At 50.2% G+C, this 26894-nt stretch overlaps 12 non-coding genes and 6 pseudogenes across 12 annotated transcripts; all 18 read right to left on the bottom strand.

Moving 5' to 3' along the window:
* Nucleotides 1–450: 450 nt before the first annotated feature.
* Nucleotides 451–635, bottom strand: LOC142689202 (U2 spliceosomal RNA). The gene has a single exon (XR_012858179.1). It is a non-coding gene; the product is annotated as a U2 spliceosomal RNA (small nuclear RNA).
* Nucleotides 636–1423: 788 nt separating this feature from the next.
* On the bottom strand, nt 1424–1493 carry LOC142689295 (U2 spliceosomal RNA; annotated as a pseudogene).
* A 1290-nt stretch (nt 1494–2783) lies between these two features.
* Nucleotides 2784–2974, bottom strand: LOC142689090 (U2 spliceosomal RNA). Its single transcript, XR_012858111.1, has one exon. It is a non-coding gene; the product is annotated as a U2 spliceosomal RNA (small nuclear RNA).
* A 1290-nt stretch (nt 2975–4264) lies between these two features.
* On the bottom strand, nt 4265–4455 carry LOC142689089 (U2 spliceosomal RNA). Its single transcript, XR_012858110.1, has one exon. It is a non-coding gene; the product is annotated as a U2 spliceosomal RNA (small nuclear RNA).
* A 1290-nt stretch (nt 4456–5745) lies between these two features.
* Nucleotides 5746–5930, bottom strand: LOC142689201 (U2 spliceosomal RNA). Its single transcript, XR_012858178.1, has one exon. It is a non-coding gene; the product is annotated as a U2 spliceosomal RNA (small nuclear RNA).
* A 788-nt stretch (nt 5931–6718) lies between these two features.
* On the bottom strand, nt 6719–6788 carry LOC142689294 (U2 spliceosomal RNA; annotated as a pseudogene).
* A 1290-nt stretch (nt 6789–8078) lies between these two features.
* Nucleotides 8079–8269, bottom strand: LOC142689087 (U2 spliceosomal RNA). The gene has a single exon (XR_012858108.1). It is a non-coding gene; the product is annotated as a U2 spliceosomal RNA (small nuclear RNA).
* Nucleotides 8270–9559: 1290 nt separating this feature from the next.
* On the bottom strand, nt 9560–9748 carry LOC142689118 (U2 spliceosomal RNA). The gene has a single exon (XR_012858125.1). It is a non-coding gene; the product is annotated as a U2 spliceosomal RNA (small nuclear RNA).
* Nucleotides 9749–15284: 5536 nt separating this feature from the next.
* Nucleotides 15285–15386, bottom strand: LOC142689245 (U2 spliceosomal RNA; annotated as a pseudogene).
* A 1290-nt stretch (nt 15387–16676) lies between these two features.
* LOC142689200 (U2 spliceosomal RNA) lies at nt 16677–16861 on the bottom strand. The gene has a single exon (XR_012858177.1). It is a non-coding gene; the product is annotated as a U2 spliceosomal RNA (small nuclear RNA).
* Nucleotides 16862–17649: 788 nt separating this feature from the next.
* On the bottom strand, nt 17650–17719 carry LOC142689292 (U2 spliceosomal RNA; annotated as a pseudogene).
* Nucleotides 17720–19009: 1290 nt separating this feature from the next.
* Nucleotides 19010–19200, bottom strand: LOC142689086 (U2 spliceosomal RNA). The gene has a single exon (XR_012858107.1). It is a non-coding gene; the product is annotated as a U2 spliceosomal RNA (small nuclear RNA).
* Nucleotides 19201–20490: 1290 nt separating this feature from the next.
* Nucleotides 20491–20681, bottom strand: LOC142689085 (U2 spliceosomal RNA). The gene has a single exon (XR_012858106.1). It is a non-coding gene; the product is annotated as a U2 spliceosomal RNA (small nuclear RNA).
* A 1290-nt stretch (nt 20682–21971) lies between these two features.
* LOC142689199 (U2 spliceosomal RNA) lies at nt 21972–22156 on the bottom strand. Its single transcript, XR_012858176.1, has one exon. It is a non-coding gene; the product is annotated as a U2 spliceosomal RNA (small nuclear RNA).
* A 788-nt stretch (nt 22157–22944) lies between these two features.
* LOC142689291 (U2 spliceosomal RNA) lies at nt 22945–23014 on the bottom strand (annotated as a pseudogene).
* Nucleotides 23015–24304: 1290 nt separating this feature from the next.
* On the bottom strand, nt 24305–24495 carry LOC142689083 (U2 spliceosomal RNA). Its single transcript, XR_012858105.1, has one exon. It is a non-coding gene; the product is annotated as a U2 spliceosomal RNA (small nuclear RNA).
* A 1290-nt stretch (nt 24496–25785) lies between these two features.
* On the bottom strand, nt 25786–25970 carry LOC142689197 (U2 spliceosomal RNA). The gene has a single exon (XR_012858174.1). It is a non-coding gene; the product is annotated as a U2 spliceosomal RNA (small nuclear RNA).
* A 788-nt stretch (nt 25971–26758) lies between these two features.
* LOC142689290 (U2 spliceosomal RNA) lies at nt 26759–26828 on the bottom strand (annotated as a pseudogene).
* Nucleotides 26829–26894: the final 66 nt, after the last annotated feature.

Below are 26894 nucleotides of genomic sequence, written 5' to 3'. Positions count from 1 at the left end.
TACACAGGTAGGTCCATTGTGGCGGGTAGGCGGCTGGCTGCTTTAATGGCTGTTTGCTGTTCCCCTACTCCACTCCACTCCACTATTTGACTGTGGTGCTGCATCAATCAGTGGCTGGCTCAGGTGCAGCTCTTTAACTTACCTAGGAGGGAGGGAGGGAGGGCGGAGAGAAGACAAGGAAGGTGAATGAGCTGTTCCAATGTGAAATGCCGGAAACACAGAAACACAGAAGACACACACACACACACACACACACACACAACAAGAGGTGGCAATGTATTCATTAATTGCATTTAATAAATGAGCTCATTATCACACATGACTGTACAAATGCATTGTCCAACAGGTGTTGAAATAATGGGATTAAAAGGGGAGATCCCTTCAGAAAGACAGAAACAATGGCAAAGAGAAAAAACACTTTTGGAATCTGATTTTAGTCAACACATAAGGGAAGGGTGCACCGGTCCTGGAAATACTGCAATACCAGGTCAATGCGTGGAGTGGACAGAGCAAGCTCTATTTCCATCTCCCTGTTCTAAAAATCCATTTAATATATGGTCCCCAGATAGGGGACGTATCAGATATTAAACTGATAAGAACAGATTTTTTTTTTTTTTTTTTATTGAAAGCCCGAGCCGTGCTTTCTATCACCCAAGTGCATAAAAAGTGCAGAGGTGCCACACAAAAAGTGCACAAGGATGCGGTCTATCGCAGCCCTTCTCTTAAAAGAGAGAGGCCCCGCATAACCATTCCCTGACCCTCCAAACCATAGGCCTAGAGGATCAAGGATCGATGGTCCCCCCTCGCCGAAGCTTAGGGAGACCCAAACACACTCCTAGGCTTCTACCTGGGCTGCCACCCCAGTGTCCACCTAGGAGCCTGCATCCTAGTTGCACCTCCCCTCCGAAGAAGGGAGGCCGGGTTGCAGGGGAAAAAGGAACCAGAAGGCCACACATTTTCCCCCTAGACCTCAGGAGGGTCCCAAAAGGGCACCGCATCCCAAAATCCTTGTGACAAACGTGACAAACACACAGTGAAAAACAAAATTAAATAAGTGGATGTGCGCTGTGATACAGCCTGGACATCCGCCAGGTATATAAAAATTCCTCATCTCCCAGCCAGAAGGCCGGGAGAATAAAGGTGTGTGCTTAAAAGTGTGAAAGAAGAGTGCGTGCAAGTGTGCCTTCACTCAGTGGGATCCCACCCCCAGTGAGTTAGGGCACCCCAGGGTCACCAGCCCTGGGGCACATAGCAACTCGGGCTTTCAAACTACCCGACCTCCTGACCTCGATCCGGCGGTCGCCTGGTCACCTACAAATGGTACCTTTAAACCAAATGCGTACACCAGAGCGATGACCGTTGTGGTTCCCTGCCCTCACCTCGGCGTTCTGTCATCCCCCTACGATGGCCCACGTACCACCGGCAGGGATGATTACTAACCTCAGCTTGAGCAGGTACTACACTTGATCTTAGCCAAAAGGCCGAGAAGCGATAACCCGAGCGGCCCTTGCCTTGCCCGAGCCTGTCCCATACTGCTGTTCACCCCTTGCAGCGATTCAGCCTACTCCTAGGCAATTCCATGGGGCCCTGCAGGCTCACACACATTTACAGCTACTAAGCGGGAGGTGAATAAAGGCCGGAGAGGAAGCCAGACAGGATTTGCTTCTTTTGCTTGCACCACAATGCAGTGCTGAAAGAGGAGGAATCTACATAAAAACGCCTTCCTGGCAACGCCCAAATGCCCTCCTGCCATGCAGATAAACACTGGCAGCGGCAGCAAGTGCATGCCCACAGCCACCCCTTGTTCCTTCACACCTTGTATCAGCTTTAATCCAGTCCTGTGCTGCCTGCTGAGCAGCACTGAACAACACTGCCTGGGCCCAGGCTTTTATCTCTGAGGCAGGCCCCATTATGATGTCAGAAAGCTGGCTCTGGAATCCTGAGGGCTCCACTATGACACGTGCAAAGTTCCGTCTGAACTTTATATAAGACTGTGAGGCTCAGTCAGTCACTCAGTGTTGCCTGAGAGGGCAACACTGCAACAGCCGGCCGCCAGGCTGTCTTTTTTTTGCACATTTATTTGCCTCCAGGAGGCCACAAGAGGGAGACAAGGGACTGCAAAATGGAAAATAGGCATCCACCAACTTTACAGACAACTTCTCTTTGCTCCTACAACCTCCATCCTTGCACAGTTTGTTATTCTTCCAGGTAACATAGTAACAAATCCAAATTGCTGCTCTCTTTGTAGGCAAGCAAGGGTTTGTTGCAACTGCAATTCTTACTTCTTCTTGAAATGTAGGGACGACAGTACATTCCATCACATCCACCTAGTGTACACAGGTAGGTCCATTGTGGCGGGTAGGCGGCTGGCTGCTTTAATGGCTGTTTGCTGTTCCCCTACTCCACTCCACTCCACTATTTGACTGTGGTGCTGCATCAATCAGTGGCTGGCTCAGGTGCAGCTCTTTAACTTACCTAGGAGGGAGGGAGGGAGGGCGGAGAGAAGACAAGGAAGGTGAATGAGCTGTTCCAATGTGAAATGCCGGAAACACAGAAACACAGAAGACACACACACACACACACACACACACACAACAAGAGGTGGCAATGTATTCATTAATTGCATTTAATAAATGAGCTCATTATCACACATGACTGTACAAATGCATTGTCCAACAGGTGTTGAAATAATGGGATTAAAAGGGGAGATCCCTTCAGAAAGACAGAAACAATGGCAAAGAGAAAAAACACTTTTGGAATCTGATTTTAGTCAACACATAAGGGAAGGGTGCACCGGTCCTGGAAATACTGCAATACCAGGTCAATGCGTGGAGTGGACAGAGCAAGCTCTATTTCCATCTCCCTGTTCTAAAAATCCATTTAATATATGGTCCCCAGATAGGGGACGTATCAGATATTAAACTGATAAGAACAGATACTACACTTGATCTTAGCCAAAAGGCCGAGAAGCGATAACCCGAGCGGCCCTTGCCTTGCCCGAGCCTGTCCCATACTGCTGTTCACCCCTTGCAGCGATTCAGCCTACTCCTAGGCAATTCCATGGGGCCCTGCAGGCTCACACACATTTACAGCTACTAAGCGGGAGGTGAATAAAGGCCGGAGAGGAAGCCAGACAGGATTTGCTTCTTTTGCTTGCACCACAATGCAGTGCTGAAAGAGGAGGAATCTACATAAAAACGCCTTCCTGGCAACGCCCAAATGCCCTCCTGCCATGCAGATAAACACTGGCAGCGGCAGCAAGTGCATGCCCACAGCCACCCCTTGTTCCTTCACACCTTGTATCAGCTTTAATCCAGTCCTGTGCTGCCTGCTGAGCAGCACTGAACAACACTGCCTGGGCCCAGGCTTTTATCTCTGAGGCAGGCCCCATTATGATGTCAGAAAGCTGGCTCTGGAATCCTGAGGGCTCCACTATGACACGTGCAAAGTTCCGTCTGAACTTTATATAAGACTGTGAGGCTCAGTCAGTCACTCAGTGTTGCCTGAGAGGGCAACACTGCAACAGCCGGCCGCCAGGCTGTCTTTTTTTTGCACATTTATTTGCCTCCAGGAGGCCACAAGAGGGAGACAAGGGACTGCAAAATGGAAAATAGGCATCCACCAACTTTACAGACAACTTCTCTTTGCTCCTACAACCTCCATCCTTGCACAGTTTGTTATTCTTCCAGGTAACATAGTAACAAATCCAAATTGCTGCTCTCTTTGTAGGCAAGCAAGGGTTTGTTGCAACTGCAATTCTTACTTCTTCTTGAAATGTAGGGACGACAGTACATTCCATCACATCCACCTAGTGTACACAGGTAGGTCCATTGTGGCGGGTAGGCGGCTGGCTGCTTTAATGGCTGTTTGCTGTTCCCCTACTCCACTCCACTCCACTATTTGACTGTGGTGCTGCATCAATCAGTGGCTGGCTCAGGTGCAGCTCTTTAACTTACCTAGGAGGGAGGGAGGGAGGGCGGAGAGAAGACAAGGAAGGTGAATGAGCTGTTCCAATGTGAAATGCCGGAAACACAGAAACACAGAAGACACACACACACACACACACACACACACAACAAGAGGTGGCAATGTATTCATTAATTGCATTTAATAAATGAGCTCATTATCACACATGACTGTACAAATGCATTGTCCAACAGGTGTTGAAATAATGGGATTAAAAGGGGAGATCCCTTCAGAAAGACAGAAACAATGGCAAAGAGAAAAAACACTTTTGGAATCTGATTTTAGTCAACACATAAGGGAAGGGTGCACCGGTCCTGGAAATACTGCAATACCAGGTCAATGCGTGGAGTGGACAGAGCAAGCTCTATTTCCATCTCCCTGTTCTAAAAATCCATTTAATATATGGTCCCCAGATAGGGGACGTATCAGATATTAAACTGATAAGAACAGATACTACACTTGATCTTAGCCAAAAGGCCGAGAAGCGATAACCCGAGCGGCCCTTGCCTTGCCCGAGCCTGTCCCATACTGCTGTTCACCCCTTGCAGCGATTCAGCCTACTCCTAGGCAATTCCATGGGGCCCTGCAGGCTCACACACATTTACAGCTACTAAGCGGGAGGTGAATAAAGGCCGGAGAGGAAGCCAGACAGGATTTGCTTCTTTTGCTTGCACCACAATGCAGTGCTGAAAGAGGAGGAATCTACATAAAAACGCCTTCCTGGCAACGCCCAAATGCCCTCCTGCCATGCAGATAAACACTGGCAGCGGCAGCAAGTGCATGCCCACAGCCACCCCTTGTTCCTTCACACCTTGTATCAGCTTTAATCCAGTCCTGTGCTGCCTGCTGAGCAGCACTGAACAACACTGCCTGGGCCCAGGCTTTTATCTCTGAGGCAGGCCCCATTATGATGTCAGAAAGCTGGCTCTGGAATCCTGAGGGCTCCACTATGACACGTGCAAAGTTCCGTCTGAACTTTATATAAGACTGTGAGGCTCAGTCAGTCACTCAGTGTTGCCTGAGAGGGCAACACTGCAACAGCCGGCCGCCAGGCTGTCTTTTTTTTGCACATTTATTTGCCTCCAGGAGGCCACAAGAGGGAGACAAGGGACTGCAAAATGGAAAATAGGCATCCACCAACTTTACAGACAACTTCTCTTTGCTCCTACAACCTCCATCCTTGCACAGTTTGTTATTCTTCCAGGTAACATAGTAACAAATCCAAATTGCTGCTCTCTTTGTAGGCAAGCAAGGGTTTGTTGCAACTGCAATTCTTACTTCTTCTTGAAATGTAGGGACGACAGTACATTCCATCACATCCACCTAGTGTACACAGGTAGGTCCATTGTGGCGGGTAGGCGGCTGGCTGCTTTAATGGCTGTTTGCTGTTCCCCTACTCCACTCCACTCCACTATTTGACTGTGGTGCTGCATCAATCAGTGGCTGGCTCAGGTGCAGCTCTTTAACTTACCTAGGAGGGAGGGAGGGAGGGCGGAGAGAAGACAAGGAAGGTGAATGAGCTGTTCCAATGTGAAATGCCGGAAACACAGAAACACAGAAGACACACACACACACACACACACACACACAACAAGAGGTGGCAATGTATTCATTAATTGCATTTAATAAATGAGCTCATTATCACACATGACTGTACAAATGCATTGTCCAACAGGTGTTGAAATAATGGGATTAAAAGGGGAGATCCCTTCAGAAAGACAGAAACAATGGCAAAGAGAAAAAACACTTTTGGAATCTGATTTTAGTCAACACATAAGGGAAGGGTGCACCGGTCCTGGAAATACTGCAATACCAGGTCAATGCGTGGAGTGGACAGAGCAAGCTCTATTTCCATCTCCCTGTTCTAAAAATCCATTTAATATATGGTCCCCAGATAGGGGACGTATCAGATATTAAACTGATAAGAACAGATTTTTTTTTTTTTTTTTTATTGAAAGCCCGAGCCGTGCTTTCTATCACCCAAGTGCATAAAAAGTGCAGAGGTGCCACACAAAAAGTGCACAAGGATGCGGTCTATCGCAGCCCTTCTCTTAAAAGAGAGAGGCCCCGCATAACCATTCCCTGACCCTCCAAACCATAGGCCTAGAGGATCAAGGATCGATGGTCCCCCCTCGCCGAAGCTTAGGGAGACCCAAACACACTCCTAGGCTTCTACCTGGGCTGCCACCCCAGTGTCCACCTAGGAGCCTGCATCCTAGTTGCACCTCCCCTCCGAAGAAGGGAGGCCGGGTTGCAGGGGAAAAAGGAACCAGAAGGCCACACATTTTCCCCCTAGACCTCAGGAGGGTCCCAAAAGGGCACCGCATCCCAAAATCCTTGTGACAAACGTGACAAACACACAGTGAAAAACAAAATTAAATAAGTGGATGTGCGCTGTGATACAGCCTGGACATCCGCCAGGTATATAAAAATTCCTCATCTCCCAGCCAGAAGGCCGGGAGAATAAAGGTGTGTGCTTAAAAGTGTGAAAGAAGAGTGCGTGCAAGTGTGCCTTCACTCAGTGGGATCCCACCCCCAGTGAGTTAGGGCACCCCAGGGTCACCAGCCCTGGGGCACATAGCAACTCGGGCTTTCAAACTACCCGACCTCCTGACCTCGATCCGGCGGTCGCCTGGTCACCTACAAATGGTACCTTTAAACCAAATGCGTACACCAGAGCGATGACCGTTGTGGTTCCCTGCCCTCACCTCGGCGTTCTGTCATCCCCCTACGATGGCCCACGTACCACCGGCAGGGATGATTACTAACCTCAGCTTGAGCAGGTACTACACTTGATCTTAGCCAAAAGGCCGAGAAGCGATAACCCGAGCGGCCCTTGCCTTGCCCGAGCCTGTCCCATACTGCTGTTCACCCCTTGCAGCGATTCAGCCTACTCCTAGGCAATTCCATGGGGCCCTGCAGGCTCACACACATTTACAGCTACTAAGCGGGAGGTGAATAAAGGCCGGAGAGGAAGCCAGACAGGATTTGCTTCTTTTGCTTGCACCACAATGCAGTGCTGAAAGAGGAGGAATCTACATAAAAACGCCTTCCTGGCAACGCCCAAATGCCCTCCTGCCATGCAGATAAACACTGGCAGCGGCAGCAAGTGCATGCCCACAGCCACCCCTTGTTCCTTCACACCTTGTATCAGCTTTAATCCAGTCCTGTGCTGCCTGCTGAGCAGCACTGAACAACACTGCCTGGGCCCAGGCTTTTATCTCTGAGGCAGGCCCCATTATGATGTCAGAAAGCTGGCTCTGGAATCCTGAGGGCTCCACTATGACACGTGCAAAGTTCCGTCTGAACTTTATATAAGACTGTGAGGCTCAGTCAGTCACTCAGTGTTGCCTGAGAGGGCAACACTGCAACAGCCGGCCGCCAGGCTGTCTTTTTTTTGCACATTTATTTGCCTCCAGGAGGCCACAAGAGGGAGACAAGGGACTGCAAAATGGAAAATAGGCATCCACCAACTTTACAGACAACTTCTCTTTGCTCCTACAACCTCCATCCTTGCACAGTTTGTTATTCTTCCAGGTAACATAGTAACAAATCCAAATTGCTGCTCTCTTTGTAGGCAAGCAAGGGTTTGTTGCAACTGCAATTCTTACTTCTTCTTGAAATGTAGGGACGACAGTACATTCCATCACATCCACCTAGTGTACACAGGTAGGTCCATTGTGGCGGGTAGGCGGCTGGCTGCTTTAATGGCTGTTTGCTGTTCCCCTACTCCACTCCACTCCACTATTTGACTGTGGTGCTGCATCAATCAGTGGCTGGCTCAGGTGCAGCTCTTTAACTTACCTAGGAGGGAGGGAGGGAGGGCGGAGAGAAGACAAGGAAGGTGAATGAGCTGTTCCAATGTGAAATGCCGGAAACACAGAAACACAGAAGACACACACACACACACACACACACACACAACAAGAGGTGGCAATGTATTCATTAATTGCATTTAATAAATGAGCTCATTATCACACATGACTGTACAAATGCATTGTCCAACAGGTGTTGAAATAATGGGATTAAAAGGGGAGATCCCTTCAGAAAGACAGAAACAATGGCAAAGAGAAAAAACACTTTTGGAATCTGATTTTAGTCAACACATAAGGGAAGGGTGCACCGGTCCTGGAAATACTGCAATACCAGGTCAATGCGTGGAGTGGACAGAGCAAGCTCTATTTCCATCTCCCTGTTCTAAAAATCCATTTAATATATGGTCCCCAGATAGGGGACGTATCAGATATTAAACTGATAAGAACAGATACTACACTTGATCTTAGCCAAAAGGCCGAGAAGCGATAACCCGAGCGGCCCTTGCCTTGCCCGAGCCTGTCCCATACTGCTGTTCACCCCTTGCAGCGATTCAGCCTACTCCTAGGCAATTCCATGGGGCCCTGCAGGCTCACACACATTTACAGCTACTAAGCGGGAGGTGAATAAAGGCCGGAGAGGAAGCCAGACAGGATTTGCTTCTTTTGCTTGCACCACAATGCAGTGCTGAAAGAGGAGGAATCTACATAAAAACGCCTTCCTGGCAACGCCCAAATGCCCTCCTGCCATGCAGATAAACACTGGCAGCGGCAGCAAGTGCATGCCCACAGCCACCCCTTGTTCCTTCACACCTTGTATCAGCTTTAATCCAGTCCTGTGCTGCCTGCTGAGCAGCACTGAACAACACTGCCTGGGCCCAGGCTTTTATCTCTGAGGCAGGCCCCATTATGATGTCAGAAAGCTGGCTCTGGAATCCTGAGGGCTCCACTATGACACGTGCAAAGTTCCGTCTGAACTTTATATAAGACTGTGAGGCTCAGTCAGTCACTCAGTGTTGCCTGAGAGGGCAACACTGCAACAGCCGGCCGCCAGGCTGTCTTTTTTTTGCACATTTATTTGCCTCCAGGAGGCCACAAGAGGGAGACAAGGGACTGCAAAATGGAAAATAGGCATCCACCAACTTTACAGACAACTTCTCTTTGCTCCTACAACCTCCATCCTTGCACAGTTTGTTATTCTTCCAGGTAACATAGTAACAAATCCAAATTGCTGCTCTCTTTGTAGGCAAGCAAGGGTTTGTTGCAACTGCAATTCTTACTTCTTCTTGAAATGTAGGGACGACAGTACATTCCATCACATCCACCTAGTGTACACAGGTAGGTCCATTGTGGCGGGTAGGCGGCTGGCTGCTTTAATGGCTGTTTGCTGTTCCCCTACTCCACTCCACTCCACTATTTGACTGTGGTGCTGCATCAATCAGTGGCTGGCTCAGGTGCAGCTCTTTAACTTACCTAGGAGGGAGGGAGGGAGGGCGGAGAGAAGACAAGGAAGGTGAATGAGCTGTTCCAATGTGAAATGCCGGAAACACAGAAACACAGAAGACACACACACACACACACACACACACACAACAAGAGGTGGCAATGTATTCATTAATTGCATTTAATAAATGAGCTCATTATCACACATGACTGTACAAATGCATTGTCCAACAGGTGTTGAAATAATGGGATTAAAAGGGGAGATCCCTTCAGAAAGACAGAAACAATGGCAAAGAGAAAAAACACTTTTGGAATCTGATTTTAGTCAACACATAAGGGAAGGGTGCACCGGTCCTGGAAATACTGCAATACCAGGTCAATGCGTGGAGTGGACAGAGCAAGCTCTATTTCCATCTCCCTGTTCTAAAAATCCATTTAATATATGGTCCCCAGATAGGGGACGTATCAGATATTAAACTGATAAGAACAGATTTTTTTGATTGAAAATTGCTTTATTGACAATCAATCGTCATCATACAAACATTACTGCGACGCAGCGCAAGCCATGAAGCAGCAAATAATAAATAATAACAGTCGTCAAACATAACATGACAGTATAATACACAGTACAGGCTAGCCTATGCTATACATTACACCACATGCTACACTAACATTCTTGCATTCACTAACGCCAAACAACAAAGCATTACAGACAAGTGATGGGATAGGGGAGTGGGTAGGAGGGGATAGGGAAGGGGGAAATCACAGGCCCGAAGCTTTATTGAAAGACAACACACAAGAAGGGAGAGTGGGGGGAAGGGGAGTATCAGTCCTCTTCCTCGTCGACGTCCGGGCTGTCCCAGGTGGAATAGTCTCTGAGCAGGCTGTGGATCAGCCTGCGGCAGTCCTGGACGGACACACTCTCTCTCCGCAAAATCAGACGGTTCCTGGCAAACCATATAGCGTCCTTAAAGCAGTTCATAAGGCGCCAGGCTTCCTGGATTGCTCCATCCGTGGTATTCCCAGGAAATAGTCCATAAAGTACCGAGCGGTACGACAGTCTGTTCCTGGGTACTGAGTCCTTGAGTTCATGTTCCAAGGCTTTCAACAGACCCTGTGCAAAGGGGCACTGCCAGAAAATGTGCAAAGATGTTTCCTCCGTGAAGGGGCACCTGGGGCAGTACCGGGTCTTGCACAGGTTGCGGGCATGCATGAATGACCTAAGAGGCAGTCCTCCCTGGATGGCCATCCATGAAATGTCCTTGTGCCCGTTGGTCAACCTGCCAGATGACACGTTAGTCCAAACAGTCTCCAACGTGTCGGCATGAAGCCCTGGAACAGACTCCAGTGAGTCCTTTGCTCTGATGTGCTTGTGGATCGTCTTAGGTTTCCACAAGTCGGGCTTAAGACCCTCCAGTTGATGCTCCCTCACAAACCGGACGACATCTCCGTAGAACCAGGGAGCGTGCCAGTTGTAAGGGAAGGAGCTGTCCCACTTGTCCCAGCCAAAACCTCGCCAGAGGGGAAGGAGGAAGTAGCGGGACATGGCCTTGCCCGCAGAGCCGTTTGCTGTCCTCAGAGTCCTACGAACACAGTCACATACAAAAGCGATCCGCAGCAGAGTGGGAATGTCGGGTATACCCTTCCCACCTTTGCGGGGCTCCTTGTACATAACAGTCCGCTTTACTCTGTCCATTTTCGAGCCCCAGATGAAGCGAAACACAGTCCTGGTAATGGCCCTCGAGACCGTTGCAAGAGGGGGCCATGCCTGTGCAGTGTATTGTAGCACAGGCAAGACTTCGTTACGCAGGACCATTGCTTTGCCCTCAATAGTGAGTTGTCTGAGGCTCCACAGTCCGATCCTTTGGTTGACTTTGGCCAAGCGTTCTTCCCACGACTTTAGGGCTGCACCTTCCTTACCGAACCAGACTCCCAGAATTTTGATGAAGTCCGGCTTGATAGTAAACGGGAAGGAGGCAGGAGAAGGCAGGTACCACTTTCCGAAGAGCATGGCTTCCGACTTCCCGCAGTTGACTTTTGCCCCTGAGGCGCGTCCGAACTCCTCACAGGTCTGGACGAGTGCAGTCACCGAACTCTGGTCAGCGCAGAAGACGGTCACGTCGTCCATGTACAGCGAGCATTTGACCTCGAAGTGTCCTGGACCTGGTGCGGTGATCCCTCTGATCTCTCCATTCTGCCGGATAGCCTCTGCGAAGAGCTCTATAACACAAACAAAAAGGAGAGGTGAAAGAGGACAGCCTTGTCTAACCCCCGACGATACAGGAAAGGGGTCAGTCTTCCAGCCGTTCACCAGCACCGAGCTGTAAATGTCGCAATACATCAGGTTAACATACAAACAGAACAACCTGCCAAGCCGCAGCCTACGCAGAGCCTTACCCATGAATTCGTGAGAGACCCGGTCAAAAGCCTTCTCCTGATCCAGACTGACCAGGGCCGCGTGTGTACGGCGGCTTTGCATGTAATGCACCGTGTCCCTCACCAGGGCAAGACTGTCGGCCACCCTACGGCCAGGAATGCCGCAGGTTTGGTCCGATCCGATGATCTGTCCGATGACAACCTTCAGTCTGTTGGTCAATACTTTGGCGAGGATCTTGTAGTCCACGTTCAGGAGAGAGATGGGACGCCAGTTTTTCAGGTCACATCTCTCCCCCTTCCGCTTATACAAGATCGTGATCATGCCTTCTCTCAAGGACGGTGGCATTCTACCCTCCACCACCATCTCCTCATAGAGCTCCAGCAGGTCCGGACAGATCAAGTCCCCCAGCGCTACATAGAGCTCTGCTGGGAGACCATCACTGCCCGGGGTCCTGCCGGGTCTGAAGGATTTAGCGGCAGAGAGCAGTTCCTCCACCGTCAGGGGTACGTCCATAGCCTCCGTACCTGCAGGATCAAGATGATTAGTGATACCTGACAGGAATTTATCGGCGGCTTCGGGGTCAGTGGTTTTCCGGGAGTAGAGGCTTCGGTAGTAGTCTGTGACGACTCCCATCACCTCCTTCTTCCCAGAATGCATGTTTCCGGTCTCATCTCGGAGTTCCTTCAGGGGCGTGTGGCCGGCATGGAGTTTCCTGAAAAAGAACGAGTTACATTTCTCACCCTTCTCCAGGTTCTCCACCTTGGAACGAAAGACAATTCGCTTGGATTCCTCCTCAAAGTGCCTTTTCAGGCCCTTTTTGGCTTCCTCCAGCTCCTTCCTGACGTCCCAGCCGCATTGAAGGAGGTCTTGCAGGGATCGCAGCTGACGCTGCATCTCTCTGAAGTCTCTCTTCCTCTCACACGCCTGTTGACGACTTTTTGCCTGAAAGAAACAACGAAATTCAACTTTAACATATTCCCACCAGTCACAGGTTTTGTCAAAGAAAACTTTATCATTCCTCCAAACAATATAGGCGTCTCTAAGTTCCGCCAGTACCTCTTCTCTTTCCAGCAGGGCACAATTCAGCTTCCAGGAGCCAGGGCCGGGAGGAAAACCGTGGCCGATGGCACCCTGGAAGAGAATGGCCCTGTGGTCAGAGAAGAAGCAGGGGACCATGGAGTGCCCATGCTGCTTGACTGCCCGGGAGGTGAACACAAAGTCAATCCGAGAACGAAGTGAGCCATCGGGTCGGCTCCATGAATAGTTCACAGAGCCGATCCCCATGGAGCCCACAACGTCCTGCAAGGATGCTTCGGTTACCATCTCGATAAGCAGTTTGGAACTGACATCCAGCTTGATTGAAGTGCCGGAACTTCGTCCATCCTCTTCGATGGGGCAGTTGAAGTCCCCGGCCATCACCACTGCCCTAGTGGTGGCGAGCTGGGTCCGCAGGGTCTGGAATAGTTCCAGGCGCTCAGCCTTCATAGGGGGAGCGTATACGTTGATGAGCCTAATCGGCTCTCCTGCCCAGGAACCGTCTACGACCAACAAGCGGCCGCAGGCGAGCTCCTGGACAGAGTCAACAGTAAATACGCTTCCCCTAATCAGGATGGCAACCCCTGCAGACTTACAGTCGCCCCCACCAGACCAGTAGGACGGGCCTTGGGTCCACTGCCTGGCCAGATGATGGTATGACCTGGAAGAGGGGAGAGTACATTCCTGCAGCATAAATACATCACTCGACTGCTTGGAAAGAAAAGTTAGCACCATCTGACATCTAGTCCTATCTCTAACACTCCTCACATTGAGGCTAAAGATGTTAAGTTTAGCAGCCATGGGGGAGAATAAAGAAGGTTAGTGCAAACGATACACCTTAGTTACCAGTCCGGTCGGGCGGATCCTCCTCGCCTGGCGGGTCCGAAAGATCCAGCAGGCCCTCTGACAGAAATTGTTCCAGGATTGTAGCCACCTGGATGTCTGTTGTGAAGTCGATGACCTCAGGTTCAGACACGAGTTCCTCCACCATCTGCTCCATTTCCTCCTGCTGCGCAAGGGAATCTTCGCAGATTTCCACGACTTGTCGCTTTGAGGACTCAGCAGCTGGGCTGTCCCTCACCTTTCTCTTCCTCTGGATGGCACCTGAGGAGACAAGAGGGGGAAAATCCTCCAGGGAGAGGACTCCAGCAGCTGGAGGGGAAGATGTTAGTGCTGCTGGAGCTGGGGAGAAGGGAGGCTGGGTTGGGAGAGGTGCAGGTGACAGGACCACTGAGATGGGTGGGTAGGAGAAGGTGAGAGCCTCAGTGGGGGTGACAGGGGTTGGGGACGGGGGGGTGGGGAGGGCCGGGCGAGGGAGGGTGGGAAGGGTAGGGCGAGGGAGGGCCGGGAGAGGGGGGGGAGGGACTGTCGTCTTCTTACCATCCTTCTTTTTCCCGGTCTTCTGTGCCGCTGGAGCTCTGGCTGGGGCGGGGTTCCCTCTGGCTGGAGCTTTCGCTGCTACAGTTGCCCAGGATCGATCCCTCTTCGGGCAGTCCTTGTAAGAGTGGGCTGCTTGTCCGCAGAGGTTGCACATTGTCCGTTTCGGGCAGTCTTTGGTCTCGTGTCCTGTTACCCGGCAGTTCTTGCAGGCGTCCTCCTTGCAGTCCTTCACCGAATGACCCTTCTTGCTGCATCTCCTGCAGATCTGCGGCATGTCCGGGTAATAGATGAGGCCGTAGGAGTTGCCCAGCGAGAATGACTGGGGCAGGTGCTGGAGGCCGTCTTCCGCGCTCGAATCCTTGTTCAGTCGGACGATTACCGACCACTTGCCAGTCCAGAAGCCGAGTCCGTTCAGGATGTGGGTGGGTTCCCTCACCACTGTGCAGAACCGCTTCAGGAGCGTGGTGATGTCTTTGCCGGGGGTGTGTGGGTTCCGCATTGAGACCGTCACCCGCCTTTCCTCTCTTTGGACAGGGCAGTTGCCCACAAAGCGAGAGAAAGGGGATTCAGGCCTCGCCGCTTTCACCATCTCCCAGTACCTTCTGCAGATGTTGATCGAAGCGAAGGTCACGAAGAACATCCCGGTCATGAAGGCCTGGATACTGATGGTCTCCGGCTTAGCGAAGCCCTGATCCAGGAGCATCTTCTGGCAGAACACTTCTTCCGTCATGTCCGGCACTCTCCCGTCCACCTCCTTGAGCTTCAGGGCCACCGTCTGCTTCATCCAGGGCTCCAGGGTTGGAGCAGCCTGGTTCGGCTTCCTGGTGGCCTGTTGGCTTGAGGAGGCTTCAGGAGGAGATGTCCTGGCCTGGGCCGGCTCACCTGGTCCATCAGCCTTCTCCTTCTGGGTGGCAGGGTTGCTGGTTGAGGCCATGGCTTCTTCCAGCTGTTCCTGTCGCTTGGGGAGGATCTTCGATAGCTCTTTCCCGAAGGGGGCGGAGCTATGCAAATCTTCTCCTTGCTGGCCGAGGTTCTTCCACGAAATTTCTTCCGCAGCGGTTCCTCGTCGAGCTTCTTCTTCTGCGGCCGAGCTTCTTCGAAGATCCCCTTCAGCAGCGGCTCTTCTCCGAAGTTCTCCTTCTTCTTCCCGGCAGCGATCTCCCGGAGCTTCTTCCTCGATGGCGGCTTCTCCCTTCTGGATCGTCGTCTTCGCTGGTTCTTCTCCGCAGTTCGTCGCCGGCTTCGTCTGGAACGCTCTTGGATCGCTAAGCTAGTGTTTATAGCCCCCAGTGGTTCTCCGAGCTATCTATCCTTACAAGGACTGATAAGAACAGATACTACACTTGATCTTAGCCAAAAGGCCGAGAAGCGATAACCCGAGCGGCCCTTGCCTTGCCCGAGCCTGTCCCATACTGCTGTTCACCCCTTGCAGCGATTCAGCCTACTCCTAGGCAATTCCATGGGGCCCTGCAGGCTCACACACATTTACAGCTACTAAGCGGGAGGTGAATAAAGGCCGGAGAGGAAGCCAGACAGGATTTGCTTCTTTTGCTTGCACCACAATGCAGTGCTGAAAGAGGAGGAATCTACATAAAAACGCCTTCCTGGCAACGCCCAAATGCCCTCCTGCCATGCAGATAAACACTGGCAGCGGCAGCAAGTGCATGCCCACAGCCACCCCTTGTTCCTTCACACCTTGTATCAGCTTTAATCCAGTCCTGTGCTGCCTGCTGAGCAGCACTGAACAACACTGCCTGGGCCCAGGCTTTTATCTCTGAGGCAGGCCCCATTATGATGTCAGAAAGCTGGCTCTGGAATCCTGAGGGCTCCACTATGACACGTGCAAAGTTCCGTCTGAACTTTATATAAGACTGTGAGGCTCAGTCAGTCACTCAGTGTTGCCTGAGAGGGCAACACTGCAACAGCCGGCCGCCAGGCTGTCTTTTTTTTGCACATTTATTTGCCTCCAGGAGGCCACAAGAGGGAGACAAGGGACTGCAAAATGGAAAATAGGCATCCACCAACTTTACAGACAACTTCTCTTTGCTCCTACAACCTCCATCCTTGCACAGTTTGTTATTCTTCCAGGTAACATAGTAACAAATCCAAATTGCTGCTCTCTTTGTAGGCAAGCAAGGGTTTGTTGCAACTGCAATTCTTACTTCTTCTTGAAATGTAGGGACGACAGTACATTCCATCACATCCACCTAGTGTACACAGGTAGGTCCATTGTGGCGGGTAGGCGGCTGGCTGCTTTAATGGCTGTTTGCTGTTCCCCTACTCCACTCCACTCCACTATTTGACTGTGGTGCTGCATCAATCAGTGGCTGGCTCAGGTGCAGCTCTTTAACTTACCTAGGAGGGAGGGAGGGAGGGCGGAGAGAAGACAAGGAAGGTGAATGAGCTGTTCCAATGTGAAATGCCGGAAACACAGAAACACAGAAGACACACACACACACACACACACACACACAACAAGAGGTGGCAATGTATTCATTAATTGCATTTAATAAATGAGCTCATTATCACACATGACTGTACAAATGCATTGTCCAACAGGTGTTGAAATAATGGGATTAAAAGGGGAGATCCCTTCAGAAAGACAGAAACAATGGCAAAGAGAAAAAACACTTTTGGAATCTGATTTTAGTCAACACATAAGGGAAGGGTGCACCGGTCCTGGAAATACTGCAATACCAGGTCAATGCGTGGAGTGGACAGAGCAAGCTCTATTTCCATCTCCCTGTTCTAAAAATCCATTTAATATATGGTCCCCAGATAGGGGACGTATCAGATATTAAACTGATAAGAACAGATTTTTTTTTTTTTTTTTTATTGAAAGCCCGAGCCGTGCTTTCTATCACCCAAGTGCATAAAAAGTGCAGAGGTGCCACACAAAAAGTGCACAAGGATGCGGTCTATCGCAGCCCTTCTCTTAAAAGAGAGAGGCCCCGCATAACCATTCCCTGACCCTCCAAACCATAGGCCTAGAGGATCAAGGATCGATGGTCCCCCCTCGCCGAAGCTTAGGGAGACCCAAACACACTCCTAGGCTTCTACCTGGGCTGCCACCCCAGTGTCCACCTAGGAGCCTGCATCCTAGTTGCACCTCCCCTCCGAAGAAGGGAGGCCGGGTTGCAGGGGAAAAAGGAACCAGAAGGCCACACATTTTCCCCCTAGACCTCAGGAGGGTCCCAAAAGGGCACCGCATCCCAAAATCCTTGTGACAAACGTGACAAACACACAGTGAAAAACAAAATTAAATAAGTGGATGTGCGCTGTGATACAGCCTGGACATCCGCCAGGTATATAAAAATTCCTCATCTCCCAGCCAGAAGGCCGGGAGAATAAAGGTGTGTGCTTAAAAGTGTGAAAGAAGAGTGCGTGCAAGTGTGCCTTCACTCAGTGGGATCCCACCCCCAGTGAGTTAGGGCACCCCAGGGTCACCAGCCCTGGGGCACATAGCAACTCGGGCTTTCAAACTACCCGACCTCCTGACCTCGATCCGGCGGTCGCCTGGTCACCTACAAATGGTACCTTTAAACCAAATGCGTACACCAGAGCGATGACCGTTGTGGTTCCCTGCCCTCACCTCGGCGTTCTGTCATCCCCCTACGATGGCCCACGTACCACCGGCAGGGATGATTACTAACCTCAGCTTGAGCAGGTACTACACTTGATCTTAGCCAAAAGGCCGAGAAGCGATAACCCGAGCGGCCCTTGCCTTGCCCGAGCCTGTCCCATACTGCTGTTCACCCCTTGCAGCGATTCAGCCTACTCCTAGGCAATTCCATGGGGCCCTGCAGGCTCACACACATTTACAGCTACTAAGCGGGAGGTGAATAAAGGCCGGAGAGGAAGCCAGACAGGATTTGCTTCTTTTGCTTGCACCACAATGCAGTGCTGAAAGAGGAGGAATCTACATAAAAACGCCTTCCTGGCAACGCCCAAATGCCCTCCTGCCATGCAGATAAACACTGGCAGCGGCAGCAAGTGCATGCCCACAGCCACCCCTTGTTCCTTCACACCTTGTATCAGCTTTAATCCAGTCCTGTGCTGCCTGCTGAGCAGCACTGAACAACACTGCCTGGGCCCAGGCTTTTATCTCTGAGGCAGGCCCCATTATGATGTCAGAAAGCTGGCTCTGGAATCCTGAGGGCTCCACTATGACACGTGCAAAGTTCCGTCTGAACTTTATATAAGACTGTGAGGCTCAGTCAGTCACTCAGTGTTGCCTGAGAGGGCAACACTGCAACAGCCGGCCGCCAGGCTGTCTTTTTTTTGCACATTTATTTGCCTCCAGGAGGCCACAAGAGGGAGACAAGGGACTGCAAAATGGAAAATAGGCATCCACCAACTTTACAGACAACTTCTCTTTGCTCCTACAACCTCCATCCTTGCACAGTTTGTTATTCTTCCAGGTAACATAGTAACAAATCCAAATTGCTGCTCTCTTTGTAGGCAAGCAAGGGTTTGTTGCAACTGCAATTCTTACTTCTTCTTGAAATGTAGGGACGACAGTACATTCCATCACATCCACCTAGTGTACACAGGTAGGTCCATTGTGGCGGGTAGGCGGCTGGCTGCTTTAATGGCTGTTTGCTGTTCCCCTACTCCACTCCACTCCACTATTTGACTGTGGTGCTGCATCAATCAGTGGCTGGCTCAGGTGCAGCTCTTTAACTTACCTAGGAGGGAGGGAGGGAGGGCGGAGAGAAGACAAGGAAGGTGAATGAGCTGTTCCAATGTGAAATGCCGGAAACACAGAAACACAGAAGACACACACACACACACACACACACACACAACAAGAGGTGGCAATGTATTCATTAATTGCATTTAATAAATGAGCTCATTATCACACATGACTGTACAAATGCATTGTCCAACAGGTGTTGAAATAATGGGATTAAAAGGGGAGATCCCTTCAGAAAGACAGAAACAATGGCAAAGAGAAAAAACACTTTTGGAATCTGATTTTAGTCAACACATAAGGGAAGGGTGCACCGGTCCTGGAAATACTGCAATACCAGGTCAATGCGTGGAGTGGACAGAGCAAGCTCTATTTCCATCTCCCTGTTCTAAAAATCCATTTAATATATGGTCCCCAGATAGGGGACGTATCAGATATTAAACTGATAAGAACAGATACTACACTTGATCTTAGCCAAAAGGCCGAGAAGCGATAACCCGAGCGGCCCTTGCCTTGCCCGAGCCTGTCCCATACTGCTGTTCACCCCTTGCAGCGATTCAGCCTACTCCTAGGCAATTCCATGGGGCCCTGCAGGCTCACACACATTTACAGCTACTAAGCGGGAGGTGAATAAAGGCCGGAGAGGAAGCCAGACAGGATTTGCTTCTTTTGCTTGCACCACAATGCAGTGCTGAAAGAGGAGGAATCTACATAAAAACGCCTTCCTGGCAACGCCCAAATGCCCTCCTGCCATGCAGATAAACACTGGCAGCGGCAGCAAGTGCATGCCCACAGCCACCCCTTGTTCCTTCACACCTTGTATCAGCTTTAATCCAGTCCTGTGCTGCCTGCTGAGCAGCACTGAACAACACTGCCTGGGCCCAGGCTTTTATCTCTGAGGCAGGCCCCATTATGATGTCAGAAAGCTGGCTCTGGAATCCTGAGGGCTCCACTATGACACGTGCAAAGTTCCGTCTGAACTTTATATAAGACTGTGAGGCTCAGTCAGTCACTCAGTGTTGCCTGAGAGGGCAACACTGCAACAGCCGGCCGCCAGGCTGTCTTTTTTTTGCACATTTATTTGCCTCCAGGAGGCCACAAGAGGGAGACAAGGGACTGCAAAATGGAAAATAGGCATCCACCAACTTTACAGACAACTTCTCTTTGCTCCTACAACCTCCATCCTTGCACAGTTTGTTATTCTTCCAGGTAACATAGTAACAAATCCAAATTGCTGCTCTCTTTGTAGGCAAGCAAGGGTTTGTTGCAACTGCAATTCTTACTTCTTCTTGAAATGTAGGGACGACAGTACATTCCATCACATCCACCTAGTGTACACAGGTAGGTCCATTGTGGCGGGTAGGCGGCTGGCTGCTTTAATGGCTGTTTGCTGTTCCCCTACTCCACTCCACTCCACTATTTGACTGTGGTGCTGCATCAATCAGTGGCTGGCTCAGGTGCAGCTCTTTAACTTACCTAGGAGGGAGGGAGGGAGGGCGGAGAGAAGACAAGGAAGGTGAATGAGCTGTTCCAATGTGAAATGCCGGAAACACAGAAACACAGAAGACACACACACACACACACACACACACACAACAAGAGGTGGCAATGTATTCATTAATTGCATTTAATAAATGAGCTCATTATCACACATGACTGTACAAATGCATTGTCCAACAGGTGTTGAAATAATGGGATTAAAAGGGGAGATCCCTTCAGAAAGACAGAAACAATGGCAAAGAGAAAAAACACTTTTGGAATCTGATTTTAGTCAACACATAAGGGAAGGGTGCACCGGTCCTGGAAATACTGCAATACCAGGTCAATGCGTGGAGTGGACAGAGCAAGCTCTATTTCCATCTCCCTGTTCTAAAAATCCATTTAATATATGGTCCCCAGATAGGGGACGTATCAGATATTAAACTGATAAGAACAGATACTACACTTGATCTTAGCCAAAAGGCCGAGAAGCGATAACCCGAGCGGCCCTTGCCTTGCCCGAGCCTGTCCCATACTGCTGTTCACCCCTTGCAGCGATTCAGCCTACTCCTAGGCAATTCCATGGGGCCCTGCAGGCTCACACACATTTACAGCTACTAAGCGGGAGGTGAATAAAGGCCGGAGAGGAAGCCAGACAGGATTTGCTTCTTTTGCTTGCACCACAATGCAGTGCTGAAAGAGGAGGAATCTACATAAAAACGCCTTCCTGGCAACGCCCAAATGCCCTCCTGCCATGCAGATAAACACTGGCAGCGGCAGCAAGTGCATGCCCACAGCCACCCCTTGTTCCTTCACACCTTGTATCAGCTTTAATCCAGTCCTGTGCTGCCTGCTGAGCAGCACTGAACAACACTGCCTGGGCCCAGGCTTTTATCTCTGAGGCAGGCCCCATTATGATGTCAGAAAGCTGGCTCTGGAATCCTGAGGGCTCCACTATGACACGTGCAAAGTTCCGTCTGAACTTTATATAAGACTGTGAGGCTCAGTCAGTCACTCAGTGTTGCCTGAGAGGGCAACACTGCAACAGCCGGCCGCCAGGCTGTCTTTTTTTTGCACATTTATTTGCCTCCAGGAGGCCACAAGAGGGAGACAAGGGACTGCAAAATGGAAAATAGGCATCCACCAACTTTACAGACAACTTCTCTTTGCTCCTACAACCTCCATCCTTGCACAGTTTGTTATTCTTCCAGGTAACATAGTAACAAATCCAAATTGCTGCTCTCTTTGTAGGCAAGCAAGGGTTTGTTGCAACTGCAATTCTTACTTCTTCTTGAAATGTAGGGACGACAGTACATTCCATCACATCCACCTAGTGTACACAGGTAGGTCCATTGTGGCGGGTAGGCGGCTGGCTGCTTTAATGGCTGTTTGCTGTTCCCCTACTCCACTCCACTCCACTATTTGACTGTGGTGCTGCATCAATCAGTGGCTGGCTCAGGTGCAGCTCTTTAACTTACCTAGGAGGGAGGGAGGGAGGGCGGAGAGAAGACAAGGAAGGTGAATGAGCTGTTCCAATGTGAAATGCCGGAAACACAGAAACACAGAAGACACACACACACACACACACACACACACAACAAGAGGTGGCAATGTATTCATTAATTGCATTTAATAAATGAGCTCATTATCACACATGACTGTACAAATGCATTGTCCAACAGGTGTTGAAATAATGGGATTAAAAGGGGAGATCCCTTCAGAAAGACAGAAACAATGGCAAAGAGAAAAAACACTTTTGGAATCTGATTTTAGTCAACACATAAGGGAAGGGTGCACCGGTCCTGGAAATACTGCAATACCAGGTCAATGCGTGGAGTGGACAGAGCAAGCTCTATTTCCATCTCCCTGTTCTAAAAATCCATTTAATATATGGTCCCCAGATAGGGGACGTATCAGATATTAAACTGATAAGAACAGATTTTTTTTTTTTTTTTTTATTGAAAGCCCGAGCCGTGCTTTCTATCACCCAAGTGCATAAAAAGTGCAGAGGTGCCACACAAAAAGTGCACAAGGATGCGGTCTATCGCAGCCCTTCTCTTAAAAGAGAGAGGCCCCGCATAACCATTCCCTGACCCTCCAAACCATAGGCCTAGAGGATCAAGGATCGATGGTCCCCCCTCGCCGAAGCTTAGGGAGACCCAAACACACTCCTAGGCTTCTACCTGGGCTGCCACCCCAGTGTCCACCTAGGAGCCTGCATCCTAGTTGCACCTCCCCTCCGAAGAAGGGAGGCCGGGTTGCAGGGGAAAAAGGAACCAGAAGGCCACACATTTTCCCCCTAGACCTCAGGAGGGTCCCAAAAGGGCACCGCATCCCAAAATCCTTGTGACAAACGTGACAAACACACAGTGAAAAACAAAATTAAATAAGTGGATGTGCGCTGTGATACAGCCTGGACATCCGCCAGGTATATAAAAATTCCTCATCTCCCAGCCAGAAGGCCGGGAGAATAAAGGTGTGTGCTTAAAAGTGTGAAAGAAGAGTGCGTGCAAGTGTGCCTTCACTCAGTGGGATCCCACCCCCAGTGAGTTAGGGCACCCCAGGGTCACCAGCCCTGGGGCACATAGCAACTCGGGCTTTCAAACTACCCGACCTCCTGACCTCGATCCGGCGGTCGCCTGGTCACCTACAAATGGTACCTTTAAACCAAATGCGTACACCAGAGCGATGACCGTTGTGGTTCCCTGCCCTCACCTCGGCGTTCTGTCATCCCCCTACGATGGCCCACGTACCACCGGCAGGGATGATTACTAACCTCAGCTTGAGCAGGTACTACACTTGATCTTAGCCAAAAGGCCGAGAAGCGATAACCCGAGCGGCCCTTGCCTTGCCCGAGCCTGTCCCATACTGCTGTTCACCCCTTGCAGCGATTCAGCCTACTCCTAGGCAATTCCATGGGGCCCTGCAGGCTCACACACATTTACAGCTACTAAGCGGGAGGTGAATAAAGGCCGGAGAGGAAGCCAGACAGGATTTGCTTCTTTTGCTTGCACCACAATGCAGTGCTGAAAGAGGAGGAATCTACATAAAAACGCCTTCCTGGCAACGCCCAAATGCCCTCCTGCCATGCAGATAAACACTGGCAGCGGCAGCAAGTGCATGCCCACAGCCACCCCTTGTTCCTTCACACCTTGTATCAGCTTTAATCCAGTCCTGTGCTGCCTGCTGAGCAGCACTGAACAACACTGCCTGGGCCCAGGCTTTTATCTCTGAGGCAGGCCCCATTATGATGTCAGAAAGCTGGCTCTGGAATCCTGAGGGCTCCACTATGACACGTGCAAAGTTCCGTCTGAACTTTATATAAGACTGTGAGGCTCAGTCAGTCACTCAGTGTTGCCTGAGAGGGCAACACTGCAACAGCCGGCCGCCAGGCTGTCTTTTTTTTGCACATTTATTTGCCTCCAGGAGGCCACAAGAGGGAGACAAGGGACTGCAAAATGGAAAATAGGCATCCACCAACTTTACAGACAACTTCTCTTTGCTCCTACAACCTCCATCCTTGCACAGTTTGTTATTCTTCCAGGTAACATAGTAACAAATCCAAATTGCTGCTCTCTTTGTAGGCAAGCAAGGGTTTGTTGCAACTGCAATTCTTACTTCTTCTTGAAATGTAGGGACGACAGTACATTCCATCACATCCACCTAGTGTACACAGGTAGGTCCATTGTGGCGGGTAGGCGGCTGGCTGCTTTAATGGCTGTTTGCTGTTCCCCTACTCCACTCCACTCCACTATTTGACTGTGGTGCTGCATCAATCAGTGGCTGGCTCAGGTGCAGCTCTTTAACTTACCTAGGAGGGAGGGAGGGAGGGCGGAGAGAAGACAAGGAAGGTGAATGAGCTGTTCCAATGTGAAATGCCGGAAACACAGAAACACAGAAGACACACACACACACACACACACACACACAACAAGAGGTGGCAATGTATTCATTAATTGCATTTAATAAATGAGCTCATTATCACACATGACTGTACAAATGCATTGTCCAACAGGTGTTGAAATAATGGGATTAAAAGGGGAGATCCCTTCAGAAAGACAGAAACAATGGCAAAGAGAAAAAACACTTTTGGAATCTGATTTTAGTCAACACATAAGGGAAGGGTGCACCGGTCCTGGAAATACTGCAATACCAGGTCAATGCGTGGAGTGGACAGAGCAAGCTCTATTTCCATCTCCCTGTTCTAAAAATCCATTTAATATATGGTCCCCAGATAGGGGACGTATCAGATATTAAACTGATAAGAACAGATACTACACTTGATCTTAGCCAAAAGGCCGAGAAGCGATAACCCGAGCGGCCCTTGCCTTGCCCGAGCCTGTCCCATACTGCTGTTCACCCCTTGCAGCGATTCAGCCTACTCCTAGGCAATTCCATGGGGCCCTGCAGGCTCACACACATTTACAGCTACTAAGCGGGAGGTGAATAAAGGCCGGAGAGGAAGCCAGACAGGATTTGCTTCTTTTGCTTGCACCACAATGCAGTGCTGAAAGAGGAGGAATCTACATAAAAACGCCTTCCTGGCAACGCCCAAATGCCCTCCTGCCATGCAGATAAACACTGGCAGCGGCAGCAAGTGCATGCCCACAGCCACCCCTTGTTCCTTCACACCTTGTATCAGCTTTAATCCAGTCCTGTGCTGCCTGCTGAGCAGCACTGAACAACACTGCCTGGGCCCAGGCTTTTATCTCTGAGGCAGGCCCCATTATGATGTCAGAAAGCTGGCTCTGGAATCCTGAGGGCTCCACTATGACACGTGCAAAGTTCCGTCTGAACTTTATATAAGACTGTGAGGCTCAGTCAGTCACTCAGTGTTGCCTGAGAGGGCAACACTGCAACAGCCGGCCGCCAGGCTGTCTTTTTTTTGCACATTTATTTGCCTCCAGGAGGCCACAAGAGGGAGACAAGGGACTGCAAAATGGAAAATAGGCATCCACCAACTTTACAGACAACTTCTCTTTGCTCCTACAACCTCCATCCTTGCACAGTTTGTTATTCTTCCAGGTAACATAGTAACAAATCCAAATTGCTGCTCTCTTTGTAGGCAAGCAAGGGTTTGTTGCAACTGCAATTCTTACTTCTTCTTGAAATGTAGGGACGACAGTACATTCCATCACATCCACCTAGTGTACACAGGTAGGTCCATTGTGGCGGGTAGGCGGCTGGCTGCTTTAATGGCTGTTTGCTGTTCCCCTACTCCACTCCACTCCACTATTTGACTGTGGTGCTGCATCAATCAGTGGCTGGCTCAGGTGCAGCTCTTTAACTTACCTAGGAGGGAGGGAGGGAGGGCGGAGAGAAGACAAGGAAGGTGAATGAGCTGTTCCAATGTGAAATGCCGGAAACACAGAAACACAGAAGACACACACACACACACACACACACACACAACAAGAGGTGGCAATGTATTCATTAATTGCATTTAATAAATGAGCTCATTATCACACATGACTGTACAAATGCATTGTCCAACAGGTGTTGAAATAATGGGATTAAAAGGGGAGATCCCTTCAGAAAGACAGAAACAATGGCAAAGAGAAAAAACACTTTTGGAATCTGATTTTAGTCAACACATAAGGGAAGGGTGCACCGGTCCTGGAAATACTGCAATACCAGGTCAATGCGTGGAGTGGACAGAGCAAGCTCTATTTCCATCTCCCTGTTCTAAAAATCCATTTAATATATGGTCCCCAGATAGGGGACGTATCAGATATTAAACTGATAAGAACAGATTTTTTTTTTTTTTTTTTATTGAAAGCCCGAGCCGTGCTTTCTATCACCCAAGTGCATAAAAAGTGCAGAGGTGCCACACAAAAAGTGCACAAGGATGCGGTCTATCGCAGCCCTTCTCTTAAAAGAGAGAGGCCCCGCATAACCATTCCCTGACCCTCCAAACCATAGGCCTAGAGGATCAAGGATCGATGGTCCCCCCTCGCCGAAGCTTAGGGAGACCCAAACACACTCCTAGGCTTCTACCTGGGCTGCCACCCCAGTGTCCACCTAGGAGCCTGCATCCTAGTTGCACCTCCCCTCCGAAGAAGGGAGGCCGGGTTGCAGGGGAAAAAGGAACCAGAAGGCCACACATTTTCCCCCTAGACCTCAGGAGGGTCCCAAAAGGGCACCGCATCCCAAAATCCTTGTGACAAACGTGACAAACACACAGTGAAAAACAAAATTAAATAAGTGGATGTGCGCTGTGATACAGCCTGGACATCCGCCAGGTATATAAAAATTCCTCATCTCCCAGCCAGAAGGCCGGGAGAATAAAGGTGTGTGCTTAAAAGTGTGAAAGAAGAGTGCGTGCAAGTGTGCCTTCACTCAGTGGGATCCCACCCCCAGTGAGTTAGGGCACCCCAGGGTCACCAGCCCTGGGGCACATAGCAACTCGGGCTTTCAAACTACCCGACCTCCTGACCTCGATCCGGCGGTCGCCTGGTCACCTACAAATGGTACCTTTAAACCAAATGCGTACACCAGAGCGATGACCGTTGTGGTTCCCTGCCCTCACCTCGGCGTTCTGTCATCCCCCTACGATGGCCCACGTACCACCGGCAGGGATGATTACTAACCTCAGCTTGAGCAGGTACTACACTTGATCTTAGCCAAAAGGCCGAGAAGCGATAACCCGAGCGGCCCTTGCCTTGCCCGAGCCTGTCCCATACTGCTGTTCACCCCTTGCAGCGATTCA

Source organism: Rhinoderma darwinii (genome assembly GCF_050947455.1).
Source record: "Rhinoderma darwinii isolate aRhiDar2 chromosome 5 unlocalized genomic scaffold, aRhiDar2.hap1 SUPER_5_unloc_28, whole genome shotgun sequence".
Classification (NCBI taxonomy): domain Eukaryota; kingdom Metazoa; phylum Chordata; class Amphibia; order Anura; family Rhinodermatidae; genus Rhinoderma; species Rhinoderma darwinii.
This window is presented reverse-complemented; position numbering and strand designations above follow the sequence as displayed.